The sequence below is a fragment of the Lynx canadensis genome, chromosome F2 (assembly GCF_007474595.2).
Source record: "Lynx canadensis isolate LIC74 chromosome F2, mLynCan4.pri.v2, whole genome shotgun sequence".
Lineage (NCBI taxonomy): Eukaryota > Metazoa > Chordata > Mammalia > Carnivora > Felidae > Lynx > Lynx canadensis.
The window spans coordinates 62936033-62953670 of NC_044320.2; the positions used below are offsets into that span (position 1 = coordinate 62936033).

Genomic DNA, 17638 nt, shown 5'->3' on the forward strand with positions numbered 1-17638 from the left:
AGTTCATAGAGACAGAAAGTAGAATGGTGATTGCCAGGGGCAGGAGGGTAGTGAGAAGGTAGTGAGGAGTTATTGTTAATGGGTATAGAATTCAGTGTTGCAAGGCAAGAGGGTTCTGGGAGGCTGGTTGTACAGTAATGTAAATGCCCTTAATACTACTGAACTGTACACGTAAAGGGGTTTGAGAGTAAATTTTATGCTTTTGTATATCTTTACCACGATTAAACAACAACAAGCCTTTCAGCTGTCGTCTAAAATCTGTTCAGGTGTTTTCGTGTGGTGTTTTAATTAACAAACACACTTTATTAGTAGCAGCTGGCTCTACGATGGTCGCAAGCAACTGGCTCAGCCCTGTTTTCTAGAGACATTGTGTGGTATGCGTGTGAATGTGTTGATTCATTCCAGAAAAAACTTCTGTGGAAGTTGAAGAAAGGGGTAGGCAGCTATGCGGCGGGGGAGCAGGGTGAGCGGAGCTCACGGAAACAGGAACACGTTCAGAGTAGCTGAGAAAATGACCATGGTCTACGTAGGAAGAGCAGAATCAGTGTATTAAGGGTGTCAGCAGATAACCCACCTTTCTCATTTTCAGTGTTTTCCTTATCGCATCTACCAGGTAGAATATGGCTTCTGCCAGAGGATCCAGATATATTCCATTTATTGGCATTTATGATAACGGGTTCGGGAAAGGTCCTGTGCTGCGAGTTGCTGGGATTAATAGAAAGATCAAGTCAGAACCCCTGCCTTTAAGAGCAAGGAGAGTATTGAGCTCAGAATAAGATAAGATGTGTGGACCAATGGAACTAAAACACAAGACAGGATCCGACAAGCCGTATAAAGAAAGTTCTGTGGAAACGCAGACTACAGAGATCTAGTTCTCTGAAGTGAGGTCAAGGAAGGATGAAGTAGGAGCCGGACCTTGAAAGATGAGAAGGATGTTAATAGGCAGAGATAATGGATCTGGATCCGAGGTGAGCGCTAAGACACAGATACAGGGAAGGCCACGGTGATCTCCGCCAGGAAGGGCCAAAAGCTCGGTGTCATGGATGTTTACATTGCCCGGCAGCGTCGTGAAAAGGATCCTAACTGAAGAGATTATGCCCTGTGGTGTCGGAGAAGGGAAATGGCTGTTGTTACTGAGCAAGAAGCTTAACCTCTCAGGCCAGTGCTGAGGACAGAGTGGCGTTCGCTGCTTCACGCTTGCCCCAGGAGGGTTCAGGAGAGCCTGCTGCGCCAGAAGCAGTGCAGAGCTGAAGGGATCTGGGGCAGAGGCAGGCACGGGCGGATTCACAGCCCCGCACCCCGAGGTATGCATGCATCGCCGTAGTAGTGAAAGCTTCCGGTTACTCTTGACTTCGTTCAGTTTGGATTTGAGGCTTAATTTCTTCAAGTCAGCTAATAAAAAAAAGTCCAGTCTTTGAACATGCCCTGCAAGCAGTTGGGGAAGACCGGTCCTGCCAGCTCTTTGACAAATTCTGTAACCAAATATTGGATCGGATAAAGGTGGAAGATGGAATTTGGAGTATGAAATCATAGCTTCAAATCTTTGCTTTGCCACTAGCAGTGAGACCGGAGGCAGATTATTTTAAACTCCATTTTTTGTCTGTTTCTTTGTTAAATCAAGAGAATGTTTACCTTTCAGGTCTGCTCAGGTGACCTGAGATAGTAACTATAAAATAATTTATTCCCCATCTCTAACATGATGATTTCAGTGCTTTTTACTCTTCTCTGTATTAAGCAACCACATTCAGCTTTTGTAAAGCGTGAGTTTCTCTGAACTATGGACTCCTGGAGTTTGATCTTTAAAGATTAGCAGCAAAACAAGCTTGGTCACTTTTGAGTTACTTTAAAAAAAAAATGATGTGAGCATCAAAATTTGCTGTTAAAATCTATTTGAATTGCAGTCCTATCTTATATACCTTAATATAACATATATAGTATTATTTTCTTCACCCCCTCCCTAAACACCCAGCAACAACAATAAAACTTATGACTAAAATAGTCAAAGGGGATTTTGGCAGAATTTCTCTTCACTTCAACAGAAAAACTCATTTTAATATCTCGAATGAGGAATAAGTTGGGAAAAAGTTTTAGTCAGACCAGCATTCTTGAAATAGATTCAGAATCATACTGTAATATATTGTGGAGCACATTCAAGTGTACGTGGTCTTCTTTTCATTATTGAGCACAGTTTTAAACCTGTAAGTTTTAGACCTTACGAACCTAGCCATTTTAATTCACAGTAGGCTAACTTGGCACAGATACTCTCTGCTCAAACACAAGCGTAGTTGTGTTTTTTTAACTGAAAAAGTTGACTAGTCTTCTGAAAAAAAAATTCCTAGAGGTTAAAAAAAAAAGGGAATATTTACTTTGTTCAGTTTTAGCAACAAGCAATTGTGTTGGCTTCGCCCCCAGCCCCTTCTAAATTCCAGTCGCTGTTTACTGTATACTTGTGTTTTTAGTAAAATCGTTGCCTTACAAATCTTAAAATGGCTTCCATCATCACATAGTGACTTTTTTCATAAGTATTGTTTTTTTGAAACCTTAATAAAGGAATTCATGTAACATGAATTAAAAAAGTAAATCCTGTTGACCTTGAGGGGACTTTGCCTTCTGACCTTTCAAGCATCTCTATTCATGTCATGATGTAAGTCATGACTTATTGTTTAAAACTGTAATTTGTGTCTGTGTGAAAATGCATTTTTTCCTACTGCCTTTGCTGGGACTATAACATCGTAATGATTTGTTAACAATATATTTGATTGCTGCCTCATTCAATGAGATTTTGCTTTAGAAAATTTAAATGTAAGCATTTAAAGATAAAGCTTAAATGAAAATTAAAGCCTAGCTTAAAATGAATTTGGATAAAGTCTGATTTTTACTTTGGTTCTCTGGTGGTATGCAGTTAATGCGGGGGGGGGGTGGGGAAGAGGGGGTAGGGAATGTAGATATAAAAATAACACCAAAGTGTTCTGCTTTTTAAAAGTTGACACAAATTAACACATAGCCATAGTTTTAGACATTTTAGCTTAAGGTAGGAATATCTCACTTTCACCTACACATTTTCATAGTGAACTGAAGAGAATTGTGAAAAGGAAAATAAATATCTGTATACAATTTATACAGTTGAGAATTTTTAAAATTAGTTTAAAACTTTTAGTAGAATTTGCTATTTAGCAAGGGAGAAATTTGAGTTAGAATAAATTGAAAGACCAATAGGAACTGTCATAAAAATTCCAAGATTTAAATGACTGCGGTCACTTCTGGGCTCTACTCTATTGTGTGGGGTATTTTAAGCTTTTGACTGTAGCATTGTGGCATTACATTGGTTTAGTAAATGTTAGATTCTGTTTTGGGTTGTTTAAAACCTTTATGCTATCGTTTCTATATGCAGAAAAGTTTATACGTGATAATAACTTACTTTTGAACCATTTTTGTAAAAGAAAAATCCAGGAGATGTTACGTTAAAGTTGTGGGTACTTTTGCCGAAGTTGTAATTTAAACGTGGAGTTTGCTTTTTACAACTAAAGGCTATATTCTAATGAGCAATTTGGAATGAAATAATTCTCTCCTTAGTGTTAGAACTTTTTTCTGCGCTGACTCCTCTTACGTAAATGGGAGTAGGGGAGGCTTTACAATAAATTCACCAATTGAAAGTTTTTACTTAAGAGAGAAAAAAAAAATTACTGTATTAATTTCTTACCTATTTGCTTTGCATAACTCCCTTTTTTCAGATGACTGAAGATAACCAACCCTTAGAGGTTAGAATTGCTTTTATTTTATCAACTAGAATCTTTCCTAGGTGTTATTATACACATTCATAATCTTTTTTTTTTTAAGTTATTTATTTTTGAGAACGAAGCAGGGGGTGGAGAGAGAGAAGCGAGAGAGAATCAATCCCAAGCAGGCTCTGCGCTGTCTTCCGAGAACCTGACATGGGGGTTGAACCCACAAACCACGAGATCATGACCTGAGTGGAAAGCGAGAGCTGGATGTTTAACTGACTGAGCCACCCAGGCACCCCCACATTCATAATCTTTAAAATTACATTAAATATAACTTTTTTCTTGTGCCTGCAGATGAATTTTTGTTGTATTCCACTTTTTGCTTTTATACAATATGGCACCCAGATTAGTACAGATCTTAATTTATTATGTCTGATTTTTTTTCCCCCATAAATGTCAGCTAGTGCTTTTCACCACTGGCATTCATAAATCCTTTCACTGTGTTCCCCGTTTGCTGTAAACAAGTAATGAGATAACAACAATTACTATTTTTTCGGTGTTTTATAATCTTAACATTGACCCTATATCAAAGGCATTCTCCCTGTCCTTGAGAGGAAAAAAGTTACATTCAGACAGGTTAAAACTTTTGAAGGTCAGGAAGCCAGTAAGTGGTAAGACGGATAGGACTCAGATGAATCTTTATATATGTGTAAATATATGTATAAAAATACCTTCGTAAATACTACCCAGATCGACATATAGAACGCTTCCAGTACCTTGGTAGGCTCTCTTGTGTGCCCCCTCTCATTAGTGTCCCCTCAAAGGTAACTACTGTTCTCGTCTTGATCCACATAGACGTATCTCTATCCCCTCTTGATTAGTTTTGCCTGTTCTTGAACTTCATAAAAATTGAAGCATATAATATACTCTTGGTATCGGGCGTTTTTTTTTTTTTTTTTTTTTAACCTAGCATTGCATCTGTGAGATTCATCCATGTTGTAGCGTATAGTGTCGCTTTCTTCTTTTTCATTGCTGCCCTAGTATTCCATTATGTGAATATATCAAAGTTATGTGTTCTTCTTACTGCTGGAAATCTGGGTCATTTCCATGTTGGGGCTATTATAAATAGAGCTGCTATATACATTCTTACACATGTTTTCAGTTTAATGCATGTTTTACATTGACTTCTCTTGGAAACATACCCAAGATTGAAGTTGCTTAACCTTGGGAATAATGTATGGTGACCTTGAGTAGGTGCTGCCAATCAGTTTTTTAAGTGTTTGTACAAGTTTACACTCTGATCAGCAATGTATGGGGGTTCTAGTTGCTTATCATATGTTGGTATTGTCAGCCTTATTAGTTTTTTCCCTTTTTAACTTAATTTGAATTAAATCTATTTAATAGGGTGTCTAGTTTCATGTAATAGAGATGCAAACTGAAAGTTATGTTTTACAGTGAAAAAATAGTTAACATAAACGTAGTACTTATTCACATAGAGAGATTAACAGTTGTGTGCATAGTCTTGGATACTGCTGAGGTTTTGCTTTGTTTTTTCCTAACCATGTCTTTATAAGTGAGCCTTGATTGCTTGTTTAACCACTGATATTAATGAAGTTTTTTCCTACAATAAGGACAATATTCTAGAAACTACTTGTTTCATTTAGAATTTTGAGGAAATTTTCAAAGGAATTTAAGATGGTAAAGATCTTTATTCACAAATTGACAAGTTGTAGAAGAACCTCAGGAAAGACCTTTATCACTGAAAATCAAGGTCTTTTTTGCTTCAAAATAACAGCAATTGTATATAATCTGTAGGACTTTATTAGTAAATTTTATTCATTATATAGCTTTCACGAACTTACAGCAAGTTATCCTGCTAAAAATTGCTTGACTTGATCAGTTCTTGTTTTTCCAAGTTCGTGCAAGTTCCACGTGTTTGGCTTTCCTGTCTGAGTCTCAGGTACGCTGATTAGTCAGGCGGTCTCATCTGAAACTAATGTATAATAGTGCTGAGTCGTATAACTCGCCACACCAGTTTCCTAGTGTTTTTGTTTTGCTCAAGTAGATGAAAGGTTTATTTAAGTGTGGCCACACTGGTACTGCATTCCTAGTGATCTTGGTAGGTTAATGACAATCTTTGTCATAGAAATCAGGAAATGTGGGTTGAGCCTCTGGGATGGATGCATGTCGTTGGTTCATTAAAATGCAGTCTCCCAGAGGACTGAGGATTATTGGAAGCACTTGGTAGGTAATGCAGCTTTAAAAACCTATCTATCTACCTATCTATCTGTCTATCTATCTTCATTCTGTTTTTTTAAACTCTTTGAATACATTAGTGTTTAATCATATTATCTCGTGTATGAATGCTTCCTCCAATAAGATAAACATGACTTTGGAAATCCAGGTAGGTTTCTTTCCACAGTTTAGTAGGTTTGTTTTAGCTGGGGTGTTTTGGTTGATCATGAACTCAGTCATATTATACTGCTGCTTTGTTTAACTGGTTGGCTTTTAACTGCATTAACTTTATCAGTGTGATTGATCCGTGATTTTGTTGTTATTACCACTATAGAGAATGGGTGGAAGAATTGTTTAAAATATTTATCTTTGAAATACAATCAGTTAAGGCAGTTTGGTACTTAGAAAGCTTTGAGGTGTCTATTTGAATGGATTGTAGTGATTATGGATTTTGTAAGAGTTTCAGGATAAATATAGGTATGCATTTATGAGGAGAGGAGACATACTGCAGTATTCTTTTACCAGACATACTTATTTCAGGTATATTCCTTATACCATTCAAAGTGTAAACAAATGGATGGCAAGATTGTTGTTGATTCGAAGACTGGTCATGTGTGCTTGTGTTGTAAGGAAAGAGAGGACATAAAGCAGAATGTATACCCTCTGTGGGCAAACTCAAGAATTTATATAATCTTATAATTGAAATGGAAAATTTTGAGATTGGGCAAGGAAAACTTAAGCAAAGGCAGTGAAGTGGGTTAGTTGCTGGTAAAGAGCTATGGTACAGGACTGAGTTACTGATTGTCCTATCCAGAGTGCAGTCTCTAGAGAAACCCAGTACATAAGTTATTTATTAGAACCTCAGTAAGGTAGCTGAGGCTTTTTATTTTTTTAAGACCATTTCTGCCTTTTGTAAGTCAGTGTTGAGTTTATGGGCTACCACCAATACATGTAAAGTTTTAAAACCACTGAAGGTTAAGTTTCTTACACCTCTCCTGTTGTACCTTTTATGCATCTGGAAGATCATGATGGTTGGGGAAACAGTTTAGAGCTACCAATGTGTCTAGAAGTGAATCTGCATAAGGGACAAGGGCACTTCACTAGCTTTGGGGCTTAAAATCTTTAGCATTGGATCCCTGAGGACATGACCAACAGTTTCCTGGTTCAGCATATGTTAGTTACATTAAGTTAAAAAAAAAATCATATGTAAGTTACCTATCAGTTTTCCTCATGTGAACCTTCCATATTACAGATCAGTTTTCCAAAGACAGGCCCTTCAAGTTACTTAAAGTTTTCTGTATAATTGTAGGGATTACAGCACTGTGCTCATGTGCTCTCTGTCTCTCTCTGTCTCTCTGTCTCTCTCTCTCTGTGTGTGGTGTGTGTGTGTGTGTGTGTGTGTGTGTGTGTGAAGAACAGAAGGATTAGTTTTCCATGATCTTATTTCGATTAGTTTTATTGCTGTCACTATTTTGAACTAGTAACAGTGAAATACCTGTATCCATGCACGTTTGTGAGGAAACTTAAATAGTGAGGGTAAGAGCATGTGTACTTCATGCCTATATATATACATGGACTGATGTGTGTCGGATGGTAACAATAAAGGTAAGAATGTGTGTACTTTATATGCATATGTGTACACAGATTCTGCAGTTTGTGTTACAAGTACTGCACAGCTTTGAAAATAGTACTACCTTGAACTGTATCATAGGTACCAAGAAAACATTGGGAAAAATGGTATTAAGAACTGTTGGAGTTTCTGTGGAAATCTGTTAAACTTTAACCCAGTGTTTTTGGTTTGACTTGCTATTTATGAGGAGGTAAAGAGTAGTACAGGCTGGTTTGCTGGAGTGACTCTGTCACTAGAAGGGTAGGCGTATCTCAGGGAGATCAGTCTGCTGCTTAGAATGTTGGTGGCAATGGCCTCTACTTAGGAGGCGAGGAGGTAGAGGTGACTGAGCTTTGGCCAGAAAGACCAGAATGCTAGACCAAGTTAATAGGCCCCCCACGTCAGAGATTCTCGGAGGAAAGCTAAGTTTCATTAGTGTCTATGAAGAATAGGTCATTCTTAAAAAATGCAAGTGAAAACTGTAGTAAGAGGCCATTTTCTACCCCTCAGATTAGTAAAATGAATGAATGAATGAGTCTCCCCGTTGTTAATTAGGCTGTGATTAAAGAACATTTTCATGAAATGCTGGTTTGTGGTGTAAATTGATACTTTCTGAAAATCACTTTGGCTTTAGAGATCAGGAGCCTTACAATGAATCGGTCCAGTCTTTTGACCGAGGAATGTCACTCCTAATATTCTGTTTCAAGGAAGTAGTCGTATATCCAGATGAAGATTTATGTACAAAGATTTCCATCTTGCAGTTTCTGTGAACAGTGGAACAGTACCGTTAAACAAGGAAGAAATGGTTAAGTAAATGGTAACAGCAGTAATAGTAAGGGAAAATAACAAAGCAGTAAATTGTTATAGAGGATTAAGTTTAATCATTTTGAAAAATATGGATAGAAAAATACCTGAAAGAAATACTCTAAATGGAAATGTAGCCGAACTGTTAACAGAAGGCATCTCAGGGGTGGGGGGGCGGGTAGTGGAACATATTTCTCTCTCTTTTAAACTTTTCTCTCTTTTTTTTTTTTTTCAAAATGAGCGTTTGTTTATTTTATAATCTTAAAAAGGAAATCTAAAAAGAACAGAGTGAATAGTAACTTCACTAAAGGGAACAAGGTAGAACTGACTTCACTTGAAAGAGTTGCTCCAGACATGAGGCCAAGTTTGGAAACAGAAGCCCTATTCTGTGGAGCAAGTCCAGGGACAGCAAAATCTTCTTGGAATGAGTAGGAACGAGTATTAATTTTCTATTAGAGATTGTTGGTGTATAGAGTACATTCTGTAAGAGTAAGGATAACATTAATACAACTTTTTTATACCCTCTGGCACCTGGTGCTTGATAAATTTATGGGGAATAAATTTAAGGGAACGAAATTGGTACTAGATTTTGTACACAGATTGAGAAGATAAATGTCAGCGTATCTTTTTGGAGTTAGATAGCATATATATTGGTAAGATGGGGAAGGTAGAGAAATTTGAAGGGAAATAATCACCAGCTTATTTGGTATATTTTGTCCTAAGGATGTGTATGTTGTATGAATGTCAGTCTTGAAAAACGGAATGCTTTATCATTTAGGACAGAGTAGGAGAAAGAGGGAAAAAATACTTGCAGAGCTTCATTAGGACACTGGGACCAGTCATGGGGGCAGTTGGGGGTCTGGGCCCAGGGAGTGGGATCCTGAATTGCTCAGGGAAGGTTGCTCATCCCTGCTGAGGACCAGGATTGCTCTGGGAATGCTGTTAACTTGCCATGTAGTATTTGAACAGTTGTGTATACATATGCCTATTATCCTTTAAATTCTGGCCCTTTATTTGGATTTGTTTTATTTTCTTACTATTTTATTTTTTTCTGGAAAATCTGAAAGTTACACTCATAGGCTCACGCCAGAGGACAGAAAGGTTAAAAAATAGTTTGGTAGGCAATATTTACTGAGTGAGACATCATAACTATATAATCAGCAATTTGATTTACCCATCGTTTTATAGAGACGTGATCTTGGTAATAAATTCAGTTTCCTCAGGCGCTTATGCCCCCCACCCTCCCAGCTGTAATAATAAATGTATCAAATAATCATTTAAGAAATTTTATTAAATTTCCAGATTAGGCTGTTATCAACCTAAAATCAATAACTTTCTCAAAGTTTGCTAAATTTTATTTTTTTCCTACCCCAGATAATTTTGCTTTTCACTCTGAAAATTACTTGTTTCATCCTGCATCGATGTGCTTTCTAACTGTTGCTACATTCAATGTCCAAATTGTAACTTATATTTATAACTCCTCTCATCTATTAGTCATCCATGGTACTCTTCCTGTTTTTAAAACATACAAAACTGACTCAAAGAAACTTTTCTACTGAACATCAGCTGTCCACCAACCACTCTGCGTAACCCTCTTTAGCCAACACTTACACTACGAATATTATATTTTCCTGCATTTTTCTTTAATTTCTTGTTTGTTTATTTCCTTTAGATGGTAAACTCTTTGAGGGCAGGGATTATGTTTGATCATTGATGTGTGTGCCAAGTTTTCAAGTACAAGGTTATGTACACAGTGGACTCGATAAATACTCACTCACTGACTAGCTGTTGAAAAATTTGATGAGCCTCTCCAAGTGTTTAGCATAGTCTGAGTAGTTTATGTATTAGTTAAATCTGACTCAGTAATTGGCAGCCGTTAGGTTTCAAGTAGTGACGGAATACATGCTTGCCTCTCACTAACATCAAGAAAGTACCTAACAGAAGAGTTTTGCGACACAGCCTAATGACAGAGATGCTATTTGGCTTTGTAGATCCTAGAAGTACAAATGTAAAAACATTTTTAAAACAAATTCTTTGAAATATTTCTGAAAGTCCTGAGCACTTCACTTTTGTGACTGCTTGGCCCCTAGGTCGATCTCTGCAACTGCAATAATGATTATCGTCATTCCTGTAATTATCAAGCACCTGCTGTGGGCCAGACCCTTCCATATGTGCTTTACTTCTTTTCTGTTTTCTTATGTACTCAGAAACTCAACATGGTACATAGTTTTCCCATTTTACAGTTGGAGAAACTAAGGCAGAGAGAGGCTTTAAATTGACTTGTTCAGGATCATACATAATGGTAAATGGCTGAAGTCCATATTGGGACATTGGTTTATTGGGGTCCAAAACTTCTATGAATTTTACTATGTCTCAAAAACTCTCAGAGATGAGGACACTAAGGGAAAAACTATACTTAAGTCCGAATAATGGAGCTAGACATGAACATTTTGAACAATGTTAGTAAATTTCATATTGCTCTTACAGCATTGCCTATGATCATAAATGGTGTCTTGCTTATTGAAATCTGTGGTTTTCTGTACTTGGAATGAATACTGCTTTCTAAGTGAAAAGGAAGCTCATAACATTTATCTATGCCATTTGTGTTATAATAATCACTACTGTTTATCTTAAATATCAGTAAATCTTTATAATAGGAATGAGCTCATATTAATAGTGTTGACTAAGATCTGGAGGCACAATGGCTTTGTTGAAGGAAGCATATTTCAGTAAGAACCATGCCAAAAGTATGGTGGTTAGGTTATCAGAGTAGATTTAATGGAAAACACGATGATTTTCTTAGTGCTATATTAGGTGGTGTGATGAAACAAGTAACTTATTGGCAGTTTGGAGATAGGTTTATCTGCTTGGTCATTTTGCCTTGCTCCCAAAGCTGTATTTTATAACTTAGAGGAAAACATTATCTAGGAAGCAAATTTATGAAGTGTATTCTAGCTTAAAAAAAATAAAAGCATTCCTAGTACAATAGAAAGCTGTTTTGCTTCCTTTCTGTTGGGTGAAGAAGGTCCTGGTATCACTGCTTCCTCTGTGAGGAAGAAAATGAATGTAACATGGCCAGTCCTTCAGGTAAGCCTACTCAGATCTCTTTTGGATGAGTAATTTCTTGAAAGTTCTGAAAACAAAGCCAGAGTGCTGCTTTAGAGAGTTCTGTAGGGATTCAGATAAGGAGGATTTGTGTAGGAAAGTGTCTAGCTTCTCGGAGTTGGTTGAGGTAGTTTCACAGGAGACGCTCCCAGGGCTTGGTGAAAACGCTGTACATTAAACAGCTCTCGAGCCCTGGAAACAAAGTTCAGAGTCCAAATCTAGAGAGACGTCTTTCCAACCACATCGTCCTTTGACTCGGAGAGGAAAATAGACTCTTAATATTTACACAAACATAGTTTACCAAGAGCAGATTTTACACGAGGCGGACCTCTGGATTATTTCTCAAGGTGGTGTTGCGTCCTCCGGGTGTTGTGCATCAGGCGGATAGACTTTTCTCCCTAGAAAGCATGCGTGTGCCTTTCAGTACTTGGGGCAGTTCATTATTAACTACAGAGGCCCATGTTCATAGGAGTGTTTCTTTAGGTTTTTTCCCTAAAAGTTATAATCATCTCTTTAACTGAGTTTCTGGCTGCCTTAATATTATACCCCAGCAGGGCAGGGTTTCATCAGAATCAGATTAGGGTTTAGTTCAGTCCTGAGACCTACTGATTTCTCTTACTATCTTGGTTCCTATCTGGAAAGCTTTCAAGACCGCCAGCTGTGTGGCCTGTTTGAAAGCAGGAGGCTTGTGGCAGGAATGTGGGTTTGCCCTATTAGTGTTGCAAAATCACTTCTTATGTAGAGAGTCTTGCTTTTCTCTTGCCTCCTATCGTCTGGTTTTAGATTATTTTTCTTGTGGTTTGGTTTGTGAGTGGGTACTCATGGCTTTCGTTTCCTTTTATTCCTTTCCCTTCCTTCACACAGACAATGAAGAAGGGAATAATTAGGAGATATTTTTGTATTTGTTTACGTTGCCCATTTATATAGGCAACTTCCCTTTTATCTTCTGGAAGATAAACCCAGGGTAGTTAAAATATTTTGAAACCATTAGTTTTAACTTATGTTCTCATTGTTTTGGTTTAAATATAACTATTGGTAATATGGTTACAATTTAGAAGGTGTGGACATTACAGAATTTACCCACAATGGCACCATCCGCACATAACTGCTTCTGGTATTTTCTTTTAGGTCTCTAAGAGGGTATTCTGTTTGTTTTTCGTTTTTTAGTCTTTTACTAGGGATGCAATTCATAAATTGGAATTTTACCTCATTTTCTCACCCCTCTCTTTTCCTTCGAGGTGTTCAGTGCCCAAAGAAATAGCCAAAACAAAGGAAGAAGTCACAGACGGACGGACGGGCTTTTGCGTTATCAGCAAGCTAGCCGGTCAGTCCTCTATAATCAGTGTCAAGTATCTGACCTGATTTCTGTAAGATATGTTCAAGAAGTGGTTACAAAACACAAAAATGCCTTGTCTTCTTTAGCACTCCGAAGCTGTTTACCTACCAGTATTTTACTGAACACGTTGGAGATTTAGGCATTCAAATAAAAGGCTCTGATTTGTAGGAGTGAGTAGTGTTAGCCCTATGCGGAAAGGGTTTATCACTCCTGCCCTCATTTTGGATCAAAGGAACGATACCTTGAAGGAAATGGCCTCTGGAGAGCATTGATTACTGACCAGAGCGGCATTTCTGTAGTCTGTCTGAAGAGAGCACATCCATCAGTGAGAAATGGTTCAATTCTCAAAGTTAGAAGGCATGTCATTGAAAATACAGCTGACAAAGGCAATGGTCTTCACACACATAAGTACAGTTTTAATATTTTAAAAAAAGATTAACTATTGATGAAAAATTTCACAATGCTCAAGTGTTAATCTTTTCCATTAGACTTAATTTTTTAAGTTATATTTTATATTTAGGAAATGTTGCTTGCTTGCATATTTAAAGACCATTTAAGGCACTCACTTCCCAGTGTTGTACTTGAAAATGAGCTGAAGGTGAATAAATGTTCCATTTTAGCTATGAATAGGGTGCAGATTTCTTCAATTACCTCCCTTCGAGAGGCTAATTGTGTCATGGAGTTTGGTCAGTTCCATCTTTTTTGACGTGACCTTCCCTAAAATGCTGTTAGTCGTTATTTCTCTTTTCTTTGCAGTGGGGGTTGGGGGGGGGTGGAGGGTCGATCATACATTATATTTTATTTTTACAACCTGGTTTTTTTTTTTTTTTTTTTTTTTTTTTTTTTCCATTTGCCAATACACTGCAGCCCTCCTTCCAGGTCAATAAATGTTTATTCCTCTAGTTGCTCTTTTTTTAAATTGTGTTTTAATGTTTATTATTTAACGTTAATAATCATAATATGTGGGGTCATCTTTACTTTTGCCGTTTTATAAGTGAATCATGATTTTTCGCTTTGTACATCTTCCTTAATCTAGCACTTGGAGTCTAAACTCATTTGCGCGAAGGTGGCTTTTACTCCATAGCCGGAAATGGGATAACTATAGGTTGGTGGTGCGTACTATGCTTTGATAGCTTTTCGTGAGTCTTTTTGTGGCAGTCTGTGCTTTATTTTAAAATGTGACTTGTTCATGTATTTGTGGACAAGGAAGTGGCTTTTGAAATTTACTCTGTATCTGAGAATTACCTTCCACATTTCTAAAATGGATATAAGAGCAAAGTGGGTAGGGGTGTGTGGGGGGGGGGGGACACTTGTGTAAACATTTAAGGATTAGGAAGAACAGAAATACCAAAGTTTTTTAGGCAGTGCTGACTGCTTCTATTCCTAGAAAAGATTTTTTTGATGTAACTTTAAAAATGAACACATAACTTATTCTGCTGTAATTTCTTTCAGTTTTAAACATATTTAATTTGTGAATTACATAAGCATTACACTTCATATACATGAGGGGAAGAGTGAGGTTTGAGACTAGAACCCACAATCTCTTATTTTCTCAAAATAGCTCTCTTCACTCTGCCATGTTACCACTATTACCAGTGACAAGTCACACCTCTTTGCCTGAAGTGGTAAGTTCTACCACTTTTAAAATACCATTACCAAAAACAGCTCAAGTTCCTAAGCTGCCTTCTACTTCCAAAAGCATTTGAAAGTATTTTTGGACCCGCTAAACATCATTAGATGGAAGTAAGGAGAAAATGTATTTGGTTCATTTGTATTAGAGAATTCATAGTTGTCTGGAGGAAGGGTTAGAAATGTCTCATCCCTTTGGGACTTAAATAAATTCATCAAGTGTTATAAGATCATGAGCACGAGATACATTCAGATTAGTTAATTAGCCTTTGCCTCAGAGTTTGCTATTTTATAAATAGGGCAAAAACCACACTTACAGTTGCTTCCATGTTACTGTTAGGTTAACTGTGGCTCAGTGATTCAGTAATTTGACTCACCCTCTGCTTGGAAATGTTTGCTCCCAATTTCAGACACAAATCCTTGCATTATTGTAAGATTGGTTCAAGTATTCTTTCTGTAATGAACATTTTCCCCCTAATTATATGTCTTTGCTAATACATATCCAAAGTGTCTGCTCCTATCAGCATTAAGGTCTCAGATTCTTTAGTATCAGTTCTGGGTAATTGATTGAGCATGACTCCTGGGGGAAACGTTTTAATATGATGTCATTTTTGTCACCGAGAGGACACTTTATGATTATGAGAAGATTTTTACAGTAGTTCCTCTATTCTAAGTTGCTGTTTATTGTAAAGTACAATATTAGATTAGCAACTTTTCAGTAAAAATAAAAAGAAACACTGTCACATTGCATGTACAGTTGTAAGATCAGCTTTTCAGAAAATATGAAAATATATATGCTTGGGAAATAAGGAAAAATTATAGTAGTTTTGGTTTGTTTAGCAATGATTTTCTTTAAAATGTGTAGAAGTATTTTCTAAGATGGGTTCATTGGAATAAAAGTGCTTTAGAGTGTCAGTTGGTATTTTTAAATGTCTAAAATGTATGTGGATCAATACGTTTGTGAAATGGTACGTTCAACTTGAGAAGCTTATGTGTACTGTCAGTCTTCACATATTTTCAAATTTGTTTCGCCATGGAACCTTTTTTATCAAGGAATATACATCAGTTAAGACAACCTTGATATATGGCAATATTTTATAACATGTTGAAACCAATAGGATTTCTTGAAAATAATTTTTGAGACATAATGCCCCCAAATGGAGTCATCTTAGGGAATTTAAGATAAAGGACATGAAGATTTAAAGAAACGAGGAAACAGTATAGCCACTCAAAAATAGCACCGTATTTTTTTCTTTTTTACTGGTACGTAATATACTTTGCAGTTTAAAAGTGGCTTTTTCTAGAAATTTAAGCAAAGCTGGGAGTCAGAAGATCTGACTTCTAGGCTTTTTTTTTTTTTTTCCTTGGCTGAGTGACTTTAATCAAATCACATAACCTCACCAAACTTCCCTTTTGACATTTGTCTAATGCACATAATAATTACATTCTCAAAGTCTGCCTCACAGAATTGTTGTAAAGATAAAATAAGAGAAAAATAATCTATCTGTAGGTGTCTGAAGCTCGTAAAGTAAGATTAGGGGAATAGTTGTGCCTTAATATTAAGCGAATAGAAGATGCACGTGTCTTCAAACCCTATCTATTTAGACTAATGGCTCTTTCTTTGAACAGTCGAATTTTTTAGAGCTAAACTGGAATTTGGAGATAATTGTGCCACTCTTTTTCTTTTTAACTGAGGAACTGAAGTCAAGAGATGGTAAGCGATTGGCCTTGAATTTTATAGGGAAGGCTAGGAGGATGGCCAGGTCTCCTGACGCACATTCTCATTTCACGCTAGCCTCCAGAGCAGTCTGGAAGGGAGAAACAATGTGCCACCTGTTAAGTCAGATATTCTTGAGTACCTCCCTCCCAGATATTGTTACTTTTTTATAATGAAATGTTAGTATTGTTGTTTTTAAGTTCCTAATTATATTCTTGTTCAGTACTCTGTTTTGACTTTTAGGGTATATTTGGGCTAAAATATTAAGGAATTACTTTTTAGCAGATTTTATCTTTTATGTCATGTTTTTTAAAAAAGAAATTCTGACAAGTTACTGTGTAATGTGCCAAAACTGAAATTAGGAGAAAAAAGATAAACACAGGCCATTTATAATTTAGGTTACTGTTTGTCGCACCTTTACTATTTTGATGTTTAGAGCACAAAGAATTTGTTAACTTGCCCTTGCTACCATATACCTCTTTTCAGGATTTTGAAGAGAAAATGAGAAGGTTTGTTTCTTTGTGACCGCTTTTGAAAACATTATCTTTTTTTTTTTTTTTTTTTTTTTTTTTGGCCTCAAATATTTACTAAGACAGAAAATAGCATTGTTTATTTTTATTGGCCACACTTGAAAAATAACTAGGGAATAAATGTGTTATCAGTCAATACATATTTGCCGAGTACCCTCTACAGAGGCGGTTTGTAAGGTGCTGATGATTTTAAGAGACACTATGGTCGTCGGGCCAAGAGGCCACGAGCATACTTATTTACTGTCGTGTTCTTTTAGAGCATGAGATCAAACATTTTTCTGTATTTAAAAATACCTGGTAAAATAATTTTCTCTATTTATGTTCTTTTTACCCTCTTGTGAAATTTGAATAGAGAAATACTGTAAATAGAAAAAGTGTGAATAATTTTAGAACCCCGAGAATAATATGAAAGGTTAAATTGTCTATGCTTTCATAAAAGAAGCAGTTAAGATTATTTTAGTCACTGGAATAATAAGTGTGTTTGTTTAAACTGTAGCACACCTAGACAGAAATAAATCTTATTAAAACAACAACTTACTACTGACCTTACTTGGTTTGCCCATTCTGGGTCCCAGAATCTTGACTGCAGTAAAGTAGAAAAGGTCTACTTGGCCTATTTGTAATAATATCTCTAAAAGGTTCTTTAACCTGATACTTTATAACGAAAAAATAAAAAGGATTAGTTACGCATGCCTTGAATTTATAGTCTGAAATAAGAACCCAAACATTTTATTATATACTGTGGTTCACTAAGGCATGCTCAGATACTGCAAACTGCAAATGATCTTTTATGGGATCTTGATTCAATCTTCACTTCCTTCTCACAGAGGAACTCAAACCCCAAGTCCCTTGATGAGATAGGTCTACGTATTGATTTCATCTGAGCTGCTGATTAGGTTATTTTTGTGAAAAACATTAAAAGGTACACAAGAAGACACTATTTTACATGAT

At 36.6% G+C, this 17638-nt stretch overlaps 1 protein-coding gene across 7 annotated transcripts in view; it reads left to right on the forward strand.

The window, feature by feature from the left end:
* The window catches only part of NCOA2 (nuclear receptor coactivator 2), a 293273-nt gene that overhangs the window by 67158 nt on the left and 208477 nt on the right, over positions 1-17638 (forward strand). Inside the window, exon 1 of one of the 7 annotated variants that reach the window (XM_030303985.1) lies at positions 5870-5966. The exons of the other annotated variants lie outside the window; for them this stretch is intronic. The gene's annotated coding sequence lies outside the window, so the exon portion shown is untranslated. Of the gene's footprint in view, positions 1-5869; positions 5967-17638 lie in introns of those variants that run through there. 7 annotated transcript variants of the gene reach the window in all.